Genomic DNA, 17548 nt, shown 5'->3' with positions numbered 1-17548 from the left:
AAAGAAAAGAGATAGCCAAAAAGTGGCAGAACAAAAGGAAACAAAGCTGGACACCAATAGCTTGAACTTTAAAATATATGCCTGTGGTGTCTTTGTACTAGGATCTGCTTGGATTAGTAAGCTCTTAGGAGTGCATCAACACTCGGTGACTTGGGTTAACTAATCCGGGATCATCAGCTGAAAGTCCACTATCAAGAGCAACCTAACTACAAGGCATTTAGTAACCCAAAGAGGTGCTGGGCATCAATGTTTTAAGAAGGAATGTGAGCCAAGTGTCTATGGTGAATAATGTGTCAAGTATAAAGAAAAGAAAATGAACTTGCTACACATGACACTCAAATAAAGCTTTTGAATAAAGTAATAGCCAAGGATAAAGGAATAATGAGAGGTTATAGCAGTATGTCACTTGAAGCTTGAATGAGACTTTCTAGGCCTAGGAGTCAATAAGAAGTGAGTATTTGCATATCCACATAAAACCCCATGAACTATCAATAATACTCTGCTAGCATGAACTTCCTCTTCCATTTCATGCTTTCTTCTTAATAATTCATTTCTTGCTTGGGGACAAGCAAGCTTTAAGTTTGGTGTTGTGATGACAAGTCATCTTAGCCTATTTTAGCTAGTCTTTTTCTTTAGTTTTCCTTAGAATTATGCACTTTCTTGAGCTACAAGCAAGCTAATTGAGTAGATTTTCATGTTTCCCTTGATTGAACCAACCATATATGAATTCATGCCATTTCATGAGGTTTTGTGCTATATTTGTTGCATATTATGAAAGAATGAATATCTCATGATTTTGAGCATAGCTTTGATTAGTTTGGTTGATTAATGATAGGTGAAGAAAGCTTGGAGAAAGGTTGAAGCAAAGAGGAATGGCTAGAAGTGAAGAATTGAATAAATGGAAGTTGATCCTGGAGGCATGAAGTTAGCCCCAACGTTAGCCCCCTAACTTGGAGGCTAACGTTGGGCATGAAGATCACTCCCTGGACTCCCCACGTTTGAGCCAACGTTAGCCCCCTAACTTGGAGGCTAACGTTGGCAAGAGAAACTTGAAACTCATCCCTGGGCCAGCCAACGTTTGCGCCAACGTTAGCCCCCTAACTTGGAGGCTAACGTTGGCACATGAGTTATAAAGGGGGAGAAGGCCAACGTTTGCGCCAACGTTAGCCCCCTAACTTGGAGGCTAACGTTGGCACATGAATCACAAAGGGAGGGGCACCAACGTTTGCGCCAACGTTAGCCCCCTAACTTGGAGGCTAACGTTGGCGCCACTAGCACTAAGCAAGGCCAACGTTAGGGTCAAAGTTAGACCCCTAACGTTGGCACCAACGTCCAAACCAGAGAATTATGCTTGCTGCTATGAAAAGTTAGGGTCAAAGTTAGACCCCTAACTTTGGCCCTAACGTTGGGACCAACTTTGGCTAACTTCAAAACCGGTTCAATTGGTTCACTTCGGTTCTTCTTCAAACTTCAAGAGCAATCAACCAAGGCCTCTTTCAACCCAATTCCACCAAGAACAAAGGCCCAACTCAAGGCTTGAAGATCATTTTGGAAAGTGTATAAATAGGATAGAATTCAAGTTATTAGGGGAGCTTTCCTTTTGGAATTTTCATAATAGTTTTCGGAGAGCTTTTGAACTTGAGTGAACTTTAATTTCTTTGCTTTCATTGCTTTCATTTTCCATTTACTTTTGTCTTGGATCTTGGATTGGAGAATTGAAGAAATTCTGTTTCAATCTCAATCTTGGATCTCTCTGTTTATTTACTGCTTAATTGAATTCCATTTCCGGTTCATTGTTCTTCATCTCTTTTCTTTGCAATTTACAATTTCCTTGCTATTGTTCTTGTTGGATCTAGGAAGGCATTGAGATCTAGACTTGGTTTTCTAGTCTCTGGGTCCTGAGATCTAAATTTCTCATTTCAATTCCCTGTTTATTGCTTTTTCTGTTCATTTACTTTACTGCTTCAAGATCCGGTTCAATCCCAATTCCCTTTCCCTCTTCTGTTTGATGCAATTTAATTTTTCCTTGTTTAAATTCTGCAAATCCATTCTCCAATTCCCTTTACATTTCAAGCAATTTATATTCCTTGCACTTTAAGATTCCGCAATTTACATTTCTTGCACTTTAAGTTTCTGCCATTTAATTTCTTGTTCTTTAAGTTTCAGCAATTTATTTCTTGTTCTCTTTACTTCAATGCAATTTACATTCTGCAAGTCACACAATCATCAACCAAATCTTGATTCGCTTGACTAAATCAACCACTAAACTAAAATTGCTCAATCCTTCAATCCCTGTGGGATCGACCTCACTCCCGTGAGTTTTTATTACTTGATACGACCCGGTACACTTGCCGGTTGGATTGTGATGTTTAGTGAGAGATTCGTTTCTCACCAAAATATCTCATCAGTGAACCAATAACCACCGTTGGAGTAGTGTCGTTTTTAGGGTGTTAACCGTCCCTTTATCTTAGGGAAGTTAAGATATGGCTCGTGGAAGTGGTTAGAGAGATTCTAGGGGCAGTTACTCATGTAAATGAGTGCTTATCTGCCAGCTGACCCTACTTCCCGACTTCTTTAGAGCAAGTCGTAGTGAATACCGACTTCGTAGCGGCTGATTTGGTGAGGAGGTGAGGCTCAACCCTTTGGGTCGGGCCTTTTTACTTGGATCCTGGGCCTTAGCGTTGGGCCAGGGTATGAACAGTGCCCCTACTCGAGCCCAATTTCTTTTCAAGATTCGGGTTCGAGTATTTTACTCGGGATTGTAGCCGACTTGTTGGAGGACCAACGTGACGGTCTAAAACTGACATGACTTTTCGTGACCTTTTGGTTCTGACAGTTACGTTTAATCAAGCGTCGCGTTCGTTAGGGATGTGCGTAGGGATTGATGGTCTTGGTAACGGTGCGTCTTTATTAATGACTACCCCGTTTTTACCATTGTGCCCCTAACGTACTTATAAATACCTTCCCTCTCTTTTCTTGTTTCGTTTCTGCGATTTTTCAAATTTCATCTATTCGTGCTGCACTCTTGTGTTCGAAGGCTTTTACTTCCTCCAACCCTCATTTTCAGATAAAGGTTAGTTTTTTCTCCTTCTGTAACATGCTTTTCTATTTGCATGCCTTTATTTTGTAGATAGATAGGTTGGTTTTGTAGACTTCCGTTTAGTTCCGTATTCCCTCCCTTTAGAGACCGTGTTTTTTGATTTTCCTTTTCTTTTTCCCTTGTAGGTTTTTGTCACCTTTTTAAGAAAAGAAAATGGCTTCCGTAGATGTTCTTTCTCAGTGGGTTGATGTCACGGTCCTAGGGGAGGAACCTTCGGTTGATACTGAATTTATCACCCACCTTCGTACTCGCCACAGAATTTGTACTTCTGAGGAGGACGAGCCGAAGTATGAGTTGGTAGTCCCGGGTCCAGAAGACCGGGTTTGCTTCGGGAGGGCCAATGAAGCGGCCTCTCATTTTTTCTTTATGTATGAGTGTATGATCACCCGTTTGGGTGTTTTTCTTCCTTTTTCAAATTTTGAGATGTCTGTTTTGCATCACTGCCGAGTTGCCCCTACTCAGCTTCACCCCAACTCTTGGGGTTTTTTGAAAATTTATCAACTTATCAGCCAGGCTTTGGAGTTCCCGACCTCTTTGAAGATTTTTTTTCTATCTTTTTCATATGACCAAACCCTTTAGTGGGTTAAATAATAAGCAATAGTGGGTGTCTTTTCGAGCCATACAGGGTCGGAGAGTTTTCACCCTTTTTGACGAATCCTTCCATGACTTTAAAAATTATTTTTTCAAAGTGCAAGCTGTAGAGGGTCACCACCCCTTTTTTCTGGATGATACTTCTTCTCCTCGTTTTCCCCTGTACTGGTTGGAGGCCTCCCCCTATGAGAAATATGGTCTGGATGACCTAGATGAAGTGGAGGCGGCCGTTGTGGGGTTCCTCCGAGAAGTGTGGGAGAGGGCCCCGTATCTGGACACTAAGAAATTCCTCCAGGGGTCTCCGACTTTTATCCAGGCGCAACTAGGTAGCTTTTGTTTTTCTAATTTACTTCCGACTTGTGTTTTCTTGTACCGACTTGTTTGACTTTTTGTTACTTTCTTGTTTTTGTAGAGATGGCGAAGAAGAATGCTCAGGAATCTTACTAGAGAGTCCAGGAGGCCAAAGCAAGGTCTCGAGCCAGGACTGGTGGCTCCAAGGCGGTTATCTCTCCTCCTCCTCCTCCTCTTCCTCCTCGGAACGTTGGGACTCCTTCCCAGCCCATTGTGATTTCTTCTTCAGCTTTCTCTCAGCCGCCCCCCTCCGCCCGACCTTCTCTGAGCCCGAGAGGAGGAAGCGCAAGACTTTAGAGTCCGGCTCTTCTTTTGAGGGTGAGGTTAAGGCGGATGCCCTTGCATTCGTCCGAAAGTACATCTACCCCCATGCTCATATGAGGATGGATGATGTATCTGTTCGGAATCACCTTACCACTTTGGTTGAGGAGAGTCTCAGGGCGGCGGGTGTTTGTGGTAAACTCTTAGATATTTTTGAGAAGGCTCCTCTCAGCTCTTTGAGTTCAACCTTGAAGGTTGAGGAGCTGGAAGGAAGGCTTCTTATATATCAAGAGCATGAGAGGGGGTTGAAGGAGGAAGTCGCCAAGCTGAGGGAGGAGAGAGATGGCCTTCGGGAGAGGGAGAGGAAATTGCAAGCCCAATGCAACATGGAGGTGGGCTTGAGGAAAACAGCGCAGGACAGCTACCAAAGTTTATTTGAAGATCTTGTGTCTGTGAAGAATGATTTGCTGAATTCTCGGAAGGCATATACCGAGTTGGAGGACTCTATTGCTGAGGCTGTCGAGGAGGCTTGGAGGATCTTTAAGGAGCAAGTTGGAGTCATTGCTCCTGACTTGGATCTTTCTCCTTTGGATCCTGACAAAGTTGTCCTTGACGGTGCCATAGTTGATCCCCCTGCTCCCATGATCGTTTCCGAGTCAGAATTGAAGACTCGGGGGGCAGAGGATCATTGAGTTCCCTCCTCACTCAAAGGACGCTCCGAGTTCTTCAGCAGTTCCTCCGACTTCCTCTTCGTCTCCAATGGATGCCTCTCTCCCTGGTCCTAGTGGCGCTCTTCCTGACTCTGGTGGTGGTGATCTGTCTACTCCTCTTCCGAAAAAGTAATTTGTGGCTATTTGGGGACCCGGCCTGTGGGTCTCCCCCCCTTTTTTAAACTTTTTATTTGTGTTTGGTGGTGTTTGAACAATTTGCTTCTGGCCTTATAAGGCCGTAAACAAAACATTTAAAATACCCTTTTTTAAATAAGGGTTTAAGTTAACAAAAAATAAATACCCCTTCTTGGATAAGGGTTTAATGTTAATAAATACCCTTTTTTGGATAAGGGTTTAAGTTACCTTATGCGTGCATGCTTTTTTTATAATGATTTTTCGAACTCCCCTTGATCTTTTCTGAAAAACCTTTTCTTTGGCTTGTCTGTCTTTCTGAACCTTTTTGTTTTAAGGATTTTTAAGACAGCTTTCTAATCTTTTCCTGGGCTTTTTCGATCTCTTTTGTTTATTCCTCGTACTCAATTTTGTTTTATTGAGTTTTTATGACTTAGGCTACTTTTGTGATTCATTCTTGTTTTACTCGGTTTCCCATCTCGACTTATGAGTCGGAATGTTTCCGAGTTTATCATGATCAACCTCTGTAACCTCTTTACACCGACTTGTACCTCGTCGTTTTATCCTGACGACCATCTAGGTCGGTTCATGGGATTTTCACGTTTTTTCGAGCTTAAGTCGGCGCGTTTCGTCGAAAGAAATTAAAAACAAAAAAGGAACTTATAAGAGATATTTATAAGATGAAAAAGATCTTTATTGATTGGGGAGGTACCTTATGGCTACTAAGGGTTTTTGACAATCTATTTCCCTTAGCCTCTACTATGATGCCTCGTTAAAAACCCTTCTCCAGAAAAAATCCTTTGATTTTTGGGAAAAAATCATGAAGTTGGGAAAAGAGTACATCAGGGAGTAGAGTTCGCTTTTAACGGTAGTACCTTTTCATATTACAAGCATGACACGACCTTGGTAACTCGGTTCCGTTCAGGTCGGTTACTTTATAATAACCTTTTCCAAAGACCTCATTGACTTTGTATGGTCCCTTCCAATTTGCAGCGAGTTTTCCTTCCCCTGATTTGTTGGCTCCAATGTCGTTTCTGATCAAGACCAAGTCGTTCGGGGCGAATGCTCTTCGAATGACTTTTTTGTTGTACCTTGTAGTCATCCTTTGCTTCAACGCTGCTTCTCTTATCTGGGCTTCTTCTCGGACTTCGGGGAGCAAGTCGAGCTCCTCTTTGTGTCCCTGTATGTTTCCGATCTCGTCATGGAGAATTACTCTTGGACTTTGTTCGTTGACTTCTATAAGTATCATGGCTTCTACGCCATAGACTAGTCGGAAGGGCGTTTCTCCAGTGGCGGACTGGGGGGTTGTCCTGTAAGCCCATAGCACTTGTGGGAGCTCTTCGGCCCAGGCTCCTTTTGCATCTTGTAGTCTTTTCTTCAGTCCTGCCAGTATGACTTGGCTGCCTCGGCTTGCCCATTGGCTTGTGGGTGCTCCACCGAGGTGAACTGGTGTTTGATTTTCATATTGGCTACTAGGCTTCTAAAGGTAGAGTCGGTGAACTGGGTTCCATTATCTGTAGTAATGGAATAGGGTATCCCATATCTTGTGATGATATTTTTGTAGAGGAACCTCCGACTTCTTTGTGCGGTGATGGTGGCCAATGGTTCTGCTTCTATCCATTTTGTGAAGTAATCTATTCCCACGATCAGGTATTTAACTTGTCCTGGCGCCTGGGGAAAAGGACCTAACAAATCCATTCCCCATTTCGCAAAGGGCCATGGAGAAGTGATGCTAATGAGCTCCTCCGGGGGAGCCACGTGGAAATTTGCATGCATCTGGCATGGTTGACACTTTTTCACAAATTCGGTCGCATCTTTCTGCAAGGTCGGCAAGTAGAATCTAGCTCGGATCACTTTCCTGGCTAATGACCTTGCTCCGAGATGATTTCCGCAGATCCCACTATGGACTTCCTCCAATACCTCGGTGGTTTTTGGGGTCGGTACGCACTTTAACAATGGTGTTGATATCCCCCTCCTGTAGAGAATATTTTTCACTAGGGTGTAGTGTTGTGCTTCCCTCCGGATTTTCTTAGCCTCTTTTTCCTCCTTCGGGAGGATGTCGAATTTCATGTATTCGACCAAGGGGTTCATCCATCCGAGGCTTAATCCGGCTACCTCAAGGACCTCTTGTTTGTCCTTTTCTTTTACTACGGAGGGTTCCTGGAGAGTTTCCTGGATCAGGCTTCTGTTATTCCCTCCTGGCTTGGTACTTGCTAACTTGGATAGGGCGTCTGCTCTACTATTTAGATCCCGAGTTATGTGTTTGACCTCGGTTTCTGCGAAGCGCCCAAGGTGTTCCAGAGTTTTTTCCAAGTACCTCTTCATATTTGGGTCCTTTGCCTGATGCTCTCCACTTATCTGGGAGGTCACCACTTGCGAGTCGCTGTATATCATCACCTTTGTAGCGCCGACTTCTTCCGGCAGCTTCAATCCAGCAATCAAGGCTTCATACTCTGCTTGATTATTTGAAACTGGGAATTCAAATTTGAGGGAAACCTCTATCTGGGTTCCTCTTTCATCCACCAATATTATGCCCGCACCGCTTCCTGTTTTGTTTGAGGATCCATCTACATAGAGTTCCCATGTAGTTGGTTTTTCCTCTTGGTCTCCTGTGTATTCTGCAATGAAGTCGGTGAGGCACTGGGCTTTAATCGCCGTCCGAGTTTCATACTTCACGTCGAACTCGGAGAGCTCTATTGCCCATTGAACCATTCTCCCTGCAACATCCGTCTTTTGGAGGATTTGCTTCATGGGTTGGTTCGTGCGGACTCTTATTGTGTGAGCTTGAAAGTAAGGCCGTAGCCTTCGTGAGGCTACTACTAAGGAGTATGCAAACTTCTCTAGCTTGTGGTACCTTAGCTCAGGGCCTTGTAGAACTTTACTGATGAAATATACTGGGTGCTGACCGGCCCCGTCTTCTCTTATCAGGGCCGATGAGACAGCCTTGTCTACTACAGATAAGTATAGGACGAAGTCTTCTCTAGCTATAGGTCGGGTCAGAATAGGAGGTTGGCTCAAGAATCTTTTGAACTCCTGGAACGCTTCCTCGCATTCAGGAGTCCATTCGAACTGACATCCCTTTCTCAATAAGGAGAACAGTGGAAGGGATTTTAGTGCTGATCCTGCCAAAAATCTGGAGAGGGCTGCAAGTCGGCCATTCAGTTGTTGGACCTCTCGTAAACAAGTCGGGCTTTTCATCTCCAAGATAGCTCTACACTTATCGGGATTTGCTTCGATCCCTCTTTGTGTTAGCATAAACCCTAGAAATTTTCCTGCCTCTACCGCGAAGGCACACTTTGCGGGATTTAATCTCATCCCGTGTAACCTTATGGTGTCAAAGACTCGTGAGAGATCTGACAAGAGGTCGACTTCTTTTTCGGTTTTCACCAGCATGTCGTCAACGTATACTTCCATTAGGCTTCCAAGGTGAGAGGCGAACACCTTATTCATCAATCTCTGGTATGTGGCTCCTGCATTTTTCAATCCAAATGGCATCACCACGTAGCAGAAGTTAGCTCTGGGCGTGATGAATGACGTCTTCTCCTGGTCTGGCTCATACATCGGAATTTGGTTATACCCCGAGTAGGCGTCCATGAATAACAAGTATTGATACCCCCGAGCTGGAGTCTACTAGGGTGTCAATACTTGGCAGTGGATAAGGGTCCTTGGGACAGGCCTTATTTAAGTCGGTATAGTCGACACACATTCTCCATTTGCCATTTTGTTTTTTTTTTTTTTGACTAGCACTACATTGCCTAGCCATGTTGGGTACTTGACTTCTCTGATGAAACCGGCTTCCAGGAGCGCCTGTACTTGCTCTTCTACTATCAGGGCTCGTTCTGGGCCGAGGCTGCGTCTTCTTTGTTGTACAGGTCAGGACCCCGGGTAGACCGAAAGCTTGTGGGACATGAGCTCGGGGTCTATCCCAGGCATGTCGGATGCCTTCCAGGCGAAGAGATCGGAGTTATCGCTTAGGAGCTTAGTCAATCCTTGTTTTAGGGTTTCCCCTAGGTTGGCTCTTATGTGAGTGTTTTTCCCTTCCTCTTCGCCTACCTGTATCTCCTCGGTTTTTCCTCCCGGCTGTGGTCGCAGCTCTTCTCTAGCCCTTGCACCTCCGAGCTCTATTGTGTGGACTTCTCGGCCCTTTCTTCTCAGGTTTAGGCTTTCATTGTAGCATTTCCTTGCCAATTTCTGGTCTCCCCTTACCGTTGCTATCCCCGCTGAGGTCGGGAATTTCATACAAAGGTGGGGAGTGGATACCACCGCTCCGAGTCGATTAAGGGTAGCTCTGCCGATTAAAGCATTATATGCTGACCCTACATCGATGACTATGAAGTCTATACTCATAATTTTTTATTTTTCCCCTTTTCCAAAAGTGTTGTGGAGGGGCAAAACTTCCAGTGGCTTTATTGGCGTGTCACCTAATCCGTACAAGGTGTCGGGGTAGGCTCTTAACTCTTTTTCATCCAACCCTAGTTTGTCGAAAGCGGGCTTGAAAAGAATGTCCGCTGAGCTTCCTTGGTCTACTAGGGTTCTATGGAGATGGGCATTTGCTAAGATCATAGTTATTACCACTGGATCATCGTGTCCAGGGATTATTCCTTACCCATCTTCTTTTGTGAATGAAATGGTAGGGAGGTCGGATGACTCTCCTCCGACCTGATAGACTCTCTTGAGATGCCTTTTGCGAGAGGATTTGGTGAGTCCCTGACAAACCCCAATTTGACGGTTTGTTTTGCATTGAATTTAGAACATTTTGATAACCTTTTGTCACATTTAGCCTAAGAATTAGCATGGTTTTGTTATCTCTTCCATAATTGTGCTTAAGTGTAAAAACATGCTTTTTAAACCTTATTTTGATGAATTCTAGTTTCTGTTTGATTCCATAAGATGCCTTGATGTGTTTGCTAGTAACCTCAGGTTGAAATAGGCTAAGCATGGATCAAAGGAAGCAAGGAAGGAAGCATACAAGTGGAGAGAAGCATAAAAAGTCAAAGAAGCAAAGTCAGCCATGCACGCGCACGCGCACAAGGCGCTCGCGCGAACATTGCAGAATCGACCAGGGACGCGCACGCGTACCATGCGCGCACGCGCCGATGATAGCACATGACCTCATTAATGCAGCACGTGCCTGGCGATTTGAGAGGGTTTCTGAACCCATTTTTTGCGCCAAATTGCTAAGGGAAAGGGATAAAAGGATGAAGGATTAAGGGGAAGACATCATTCATTACTATAACATCACTTCCAACTAACTAATCACTTTTAGTTTTAGGTTTTTAGAGAGAGAAGCTCTCACTTCTCTCTAGAATTAGGATTAGGATTAGGTTTAGTTCTTAGGTCTAGATTTAGATTCATGTTCTTCTACTTCTACATCTCAATTCCTTGTAATGACATTGATTCTTCTTCCATTCTTTTATTGCAATTTCCTTCATGTTGTTCATATACTTTGTTGTAGATCTAGTATTGTTCATCCCATTTTCTTTCAATTCAATAAGAGGTAATTCATAATAAATGTGTCTTCTTTGCTTTTCTATTGTTGATCTCTTATTTTTGTAGTTGTAGATTCCTTTAATTCTTGCAATTAATAATGTTTACTTCTATTGCACTCTATGTGTTTGTTGAAATGCCTCTCTTAGTTTTAGTGTAGATTTTGTTCCTCTTGGCCTAGGTAGAGTAATTAGTAACACTTGAGTTATCTAATTCCTTTGTTGATTGATAATTGGAGAGATTGCTAATTGGTTTGGAGTGCACTAAAGCTAGTCTTTCCTTGGGATTTGGCTAGGACTTGTGGCTCAAGTCAATTCATCCACTTGACTTTCCTTTAATTAGTAAGGGTTAACTAAGTGGTAGCAATGAACAATTCTCATCACAATTGAGAAGGATAATTAGGATAGGACTTCTAGTTCTCACACCTTGCCAAGAGCCTTTTTATAGTTGTTAGTTTATTTTCATTGTCATTTACTTTTCATGCTTCTTATCCAAAACCCCAAAATAACTCATAACCAATAACAAGACACTTTATTGTAATTCCTAGGGAGAACGACTCGAGGTCCAATACTTCGGTTTATAAATTTTAGGGGTTTGTACTAGTGACAAACAAATTTTTGCATGAAAGGATTAGTGATTGGTTTAGAAACTATACTTGCAACGAGAATTCATTTGTGAAATTCTAAACCATAAAAAAATCCAAATGGTGTTTGGTTATTGGTTATTGTACATATGTGAATATTGTGAATAGGTTTATCTTTTGTTGTTTCTTAATTTTTGTTAGTTTTATTTTGTTCTCTCATTATGAATTCTCACAACTTTGGCTTTGAGTTTGGTTCTAAGTGTGTTGTAGGAAATGTGGACTTTAATGGCAACATGTACCATGGATGGAACCAACAAAGATGGGAAGAGCCTCAAGGAATTGATCACTCCTATCGGCATCAACCTCCGGACACTTATAGGTATAATTCTCATCCTAATGCATGTCAATTCAATGGTTATGGTGAGTCCTTTTATGACAATCAACCACCACCATATGCCTATGAATCTTATCCTCAACATGATGCTCAACCATACTCACAAGCCCCTTTCTACCAAGCACCACCCTATGATCCATATCCATCATATAACCAATCATCCATACCATATTTTTGTGGCCATTATGAGCAAGAACCTCTAGAATCACCACAACCATATCAAGATTACTCCCAAGAACCACCTCAATACTCATCATCTCCATACCTTTACCAAGAAGAACCACCTTCCTACCATGAACCCTCTCTCCAAAATAATAAACCTTCCTATTCACCCCAAGCCCCAATAGACGAGCCTCTCACTTTGTTACTCCAAGGACAAGAAGCCATGAAGCGGGATACACTTGAGTTTGTGACCAATTTGACCAAGGTGGTGCACACTTTAGCCCACCAATGCTTGAATACTCAAGGTACTTCCGTGACCACATGTGAAAAGTCAAAAGAAGAGCAAAGCATGAAGGAGAAATTGGAAAATTCGGTGAAGAAGGAGGAGTCAAATTTTGTGTTGGAGCAACTAGAGGAACCTATAATCATTGAAGAAAAGGAAGAGGTGGTTGAAGATTTAGGAGATGTTGAAAGTCCAAGGGAATGTAGCATCATGGAGAACTCTTCCACGAAGCTTGATATTGATGTTGAGGAGGGTGCGCAATCTCCAAGGCATATCATCGTTGGAGACTTGGAAGAAGTTTATCAAGAAATGGATTCAATCATAGATGAATTGCTCTCTACAATGGAATCCTCACCCGTTGGACATGGAGTTGAAGTTATAGAAGAGTGTGCACAACCTCCCAAGGAAGATGAGAAGGGCATGGTGTATATTGAAATTGAAGGATATGAAGAGGTTGATCAAGAGATGACCTCATTCATCAATGAATTTCTATCCAAAATTGAATCGCCTCTCATTAAACAAGATGAAGTTCTTGAAGATAACACCAAGCCAAGTAAAAGGGAAAAGGTTGAAATTGAAGAAATTTGTCAAGAGGTGGAAATACACAAAGAAGAGCACAAGGAAGTAGACCTTGCATTGTCTAAGTGTGGGGAAGCCCCTCTTCCCAAGTCACCATTCAATACAACATTCAAGTGGGTAAAACTCTTATCCCTTAGCTTTAATTTCTCACTTGAATATGGTTTAATTGAAAATGATAGTCAACTTAGAACTCTTTGTGGAGTTAAAAGTATAAGAGAGTTGTGCAGTGGTTGGAAACACCATTCTAAGCTCATGATGGTTGTAAGCTCAACATTCAAGAACAACGGTTGGTGTAGAACCAAATTGCATGGGTCTAGGAAGTTGTTTGGAAGCTTCTTTGAGAATTCTACATGTCAACCACACTTATGTCAACCACCCGGAAAGAAAATGTATGAAGATCGAATCGAAGATGGGTGTGAAGATAAGATATGGGATCCCGGTTCGCTGTGTAGAGACCAACTATGGGGACTCATATCTTGGGTAGAACTTTGCCCAAGTTTGATGAATATGGTTGGAAATTCTGTCAACCAATTGAGGAGCAAAGATCCTTGGAGATTCAAGGATGAGTACAAACATAAGCCACCATGACAATAAGCATCTCAAAATGTCCAACTTAAGGACTTAAACTAAAAGTGCTAGGTAGGAGACACCCCACCATGGTAAACTCTTTCCATTCCCTTTTAAATTTGCCTAATAAGTGATTTGAGTTACCATTGTAGGTGGATGTTTCATACAAATTTGTTTGTACAATTTAATTGTTAGCTTAGTCACATGCATGTTGTGTTTAGTAGTAGATGAATAATATCAAAAATCGCATTTTTGTGAATTGTATGATGGTTGAGTGAATAAGAGTTGTGACACTAAGGGGAGCACTCAGCAAGTTTTTTTTTTTGTGTTCTTCTGAAAAAAAAAAACAAACAAGGAGGGGCGCAGACGCACACTACGTGCGGGCGCGCCGACTGTTAGATCCTGGAAGTTCGCGCGGACGCGCACCTGCCGCGTCCGCGCCGATTTGCTGCTGCAAATGCTTGGGCCAAACCCCAGAGAGTTAAGCCATTTCTGGGCTAGCTCTAGGCCCCAGGCCCAACCCGATCTGCGCGAGCGCATGCATTGCGCCAGCGCGCCATATTCACAACTCGTCGACGTACGCGGACGCGCACTTGCCGCGCGCGCGTCCTTGCGTGGTGTTCCCAAACTAGGCCATGAACCAGAGAGTTGGGCGTGCCTCAAGCCCATTCTACGCCTCAGGCCCAATCTCATGTACGCGTGCGCGCATGATACGCGCACGCGCCCCTGCCTAATATGCCACCCCACGTTAACGCGCACTGTACGCTCACGCGTAGATCTCCATTCCCCTCAATGCACGCGGACGCGTACTTGCCGCGTGCGCGCAAATCTAGTGGCGCGATTCCCAGGCCATTCTCCAGAGAGTTAGGCCTGAGTTGGGCCAACTCTAAGCCCCTGGCCCAACTCCATGCACGCGTGCGCGCACGGTACGCGCACGCGTCCTTTCCTATTTCTGCTCATCCCCGCTTAAGCGCGTTGTACGCGCACGCGTAGGGTCCACATTTTCTCAATGGGCGCGGATGCGCAAGGTGCGCGCGCGCGCCAATTCAAAAATAGGGATAACCCTAGCTCGCGAAGCACACTGCGCAGTCGCGCACCCCAACCTCCAACCTCATCTTCTTCTTCTCCTCGCCCCAACTGTCATCGCAGCAGCAACACCGGCCGCCGCCGCGCCATCTTCACCGCCGGCGACTCGCCCTCCCTCATCGTCACCTTCTCTTCCCCCTCTCACCACCACCCATTCTCTCTCTCTCTCACTCCTCTCTTCCTCCTCCCGGCCGAACTCCCACCGCGCCACCGTCTCCGCCTCCGCGCCACCATCACTGCCTTCCTCTCTCTCTTTTCCCTTCTCCCTTACTCCTCTGACCGACTCACCCTATCACCATCGCCGCCCCTCCACCCTTCAGTTTCTCGAACCACCGCGCCACCGTTCACGGCGGTGCCAATCTGTCTCTGCTGCCCTATCGTAGTCCCCACTGTCCATTGTCAGTTTTTCCCGGCTCCCAGGTTCCTGCTCCATTTCTGTTAATTCTTTTCTATTTTTCCTTTTTATTTGTTCATTCATGTTCGTTCCTAGAATTGCATGTTAGTTAGCTAAATTCAAATGTTGTATGTTAGGATTAGTTAGAAATACTTGCGGTTAGGTAGCTAGGACTGGATAGAGGATTCTAGGCCTGATAAGTGCTCCGTATGTGCTTACTTGCTGTTTGTCTGTTTGAATGTTGTATGCTGATTTTGGACTGCTTTTTATGCACTTCTTGTTGCCTGAATGCTGTACCACTGCTGCTGTGCTTAATTGATGCTGCTTTCTTACTGTTTGTGCTATTCTGCTATCCGGGAACGTCCAATTTTAAGCCGGAATGCTGCCCGATTTTCAAGGAAATTAGTTTCATTTTGATCTTTATTTCAGTTTTGGGCAAATTTCCGTTTCCTTTTTGACTTCCTGGATTTGCACAATCATCGTGAACATGAACCGCAATTTCTCGTTCAATTGAGCCTATATATCATCATATCACTAATCCACTTTTCTAACTCACTAATTTCTTTCACCATTTTACTTACACTCACTTTTCACCCTCTTTAACAATTCTTTCATGAATATGATGATATTAGTGCCTTTTGCATATGAGGTGTTACCTTTAATGAGGATTACAGTTTTGGTACATTCACTTATGCTTACTTGTTCACTTTTACATATTCAGTGCAACATCATGACTGCTCTTTGATAATGGTATCCTGAACATGTCTTCTTTGTTACATGCTAAATGTTTTATACATTCTATCACATTTTTTTTCAGGATGTCGGATAAAGGCAAAGCCATAGCCACCGCCTCCAAGAAGAGAAAACACTCTACCCCCTCCATTCCTTCCATCTACAAGAACTATGCTAGGAATCCATTGCAGGACGAGGATAAAGAGAATCAGCAGTTGCCTTCTACCAATCCTGGCAAATTTCCCAATCTCTACTGTGAGCTTCGGTTCTCTAGATATCGGACCACGAAGCTAAATATTGAGAAGAAGTTGCTCCTACCTAATGATGTGAGACGGCGCATTAATGGTCGGATCCTTGAGTTAGGTATTGATTTTGTTGACCGGGATTTGGGTGACATCAATATATCTTGGGTGAAGGAATTCTACTGCAATTTTTTCCGTCCGACCTTGGATTCAGTTCATATGAGGGGTAGAGAGATTATGCTCACCGAGGCCGCCATTGGGGAGGCATTACATTGCCGATACATTCCGCATGACCAGTGTGCCCATCATCAGGCTGAGATAGCCATCCATACCATGACTTTTGATTATGAGGCGCTTCGGCGCGTGATTGGGATACCGGAGGCTTCATGGGTTATGGATGCGGGCAACACCAAGCCAAAGGGGATGTTATTCACTCATTTGACTAGGGAGGCCAGGACTTGGCAGATGATCTTCGCCCACTACGTCCTGCCTACCACCCACTTTTCTGAGGTCCCCATGGAGATGCTTCTGCTGATCGGGTGTGTTATGGAAGGGAAGGATGTCTCCTTCCCTAGACTTATCCGACAGTGCATGTGGCGGGCGCATATTCGTGGCCTACTTCTGTTTCCCACATTGGTCACGAGTATGGCAGCCTTGGCTGATGTCCCATGGTCAGATGATGATGTGCGACCACCACCAGCTGATGCAGATGACAGGGAGGTTACTATCCCCTGGGGTGTTTGGGTGCACGAGAAGCCACCTGCTAGCCGCCGCTCTCGGGCTAGGGCTATCATAGGGACACCTTCACCACCAGCCCCTGCAGCTGCCCCATCCTCTTCTACAGTCGCAGCTCCTTCACCATCTACAGACCCCCAGCAGCACCTGAGCCTACCTATCTCCTGGTCCAGCGTCTCTTCCGGTTCTTAGAGCGAGAGCGACACCATGTCAGACGCCGTTTGGATCGGATGGACCAGGCCCTTATCTCTCTAGGCGCTGAGCTACCTGCGCTTCCCGATTCTCCGGCCTCCGATGAGCAGGATCATCAGGAGGAGGACGCGGAGGCACCAGCTCAGCAGGATGCCCCTGACACTACAGAGCCAGCGCACATGGAGGCACCACCTCAGACACAGGAGACTCAGCCGGTCCCACAGCCACAGCCAGAGCCAGAGCCTATCGTTGTACCTCCCACTGATCCTCCGGTTTAGCATCGAGGACGATGCTTAATTTTAAGTGTGGGGAGGGCACCGGTAGCATTATTTGGGAACCGGTGAACTTTTTTTTCGGCCTAGTTATCTCATTTTGCACATCCTTGTATATATTTTGATGCATTTGCATTTCTAGTTTGCTTTGGATACTTTTATTGCTTATTTTGGATTTTAGATATTTTGATGCTTCTAGATATTATTGGATGCTTTTGGATATTTTTAGATGTTTTGGATGATAGATTCCGTACTTTTAATTCCGTACTTTTAGTTGGATTCTTTTTTTTTTTATATACACTTTGTTTATCTTTGTTTTTAGTTCGTAGTTGTGATTAGAAATCATACTTTGGATTGCAAATATTTAGTCACCCTTTTTGCATAAGAAATTGGTTGAGTGAAAAAGGAAAGGGTGAACTAAGAAAATTTTTGAACTTTTCAATCACAACAATGCTTAGTCAAACATTGAGGTTTTTCAAGGAGTTAAATATAGGGCATTAACCCAATTGATTGAAAAAAAGAATTTTTGAAACTTGCTTGAATTTCATACCTTGTGAAGCATGTATTGAATTGAGAACACAAGCTTGTGAGACTTGAGCCTATTGATGTGGTTACATTTTATAACCATTTATTTTCCATTCTTGTGTGAAATTGTTCTCTTTCCATGATTGTGATCCTTAATTTGCTTGATTCTA

The 17548-nt window shown here is 43.9% G+C and overlaps 1 pseudogene across 17 annotated transcripts in view; it reads right to left on the bottom strand.

The window, feature by feature from the left end:
• LOC107605096 (soyasapogenol B glucuronide galactosyltransferase pseudogene) overlaps nucleotides 1–17548 on the bottom strand; it is a 60586-nt pseudogene that overhangs the window by 20539 nt on the left and 22499 nt on the right. The window lies entirely within an intron of this gene.

This window comes from Arachis ipaensis, chromosome B6, assembly GCF_059453495.1.
Source record: "Arachis ipaensis isolate K30076 ecotype BB chromosome B6, ASM5945349v1, whole genome shotgun sequence".
Classification (NCBI taxonomy): domain Eukaryota; kingdom Viridiplantae; phylum Streptophyta; class Magnoliopsida; order Fabales; family Fabaceae; genus Arachis; species Arachis ipaensis.
Note: the sequence above shows the minus strand (reverse complement) of the source record. Positions and strands in the feature narration are given on the sequence as shown.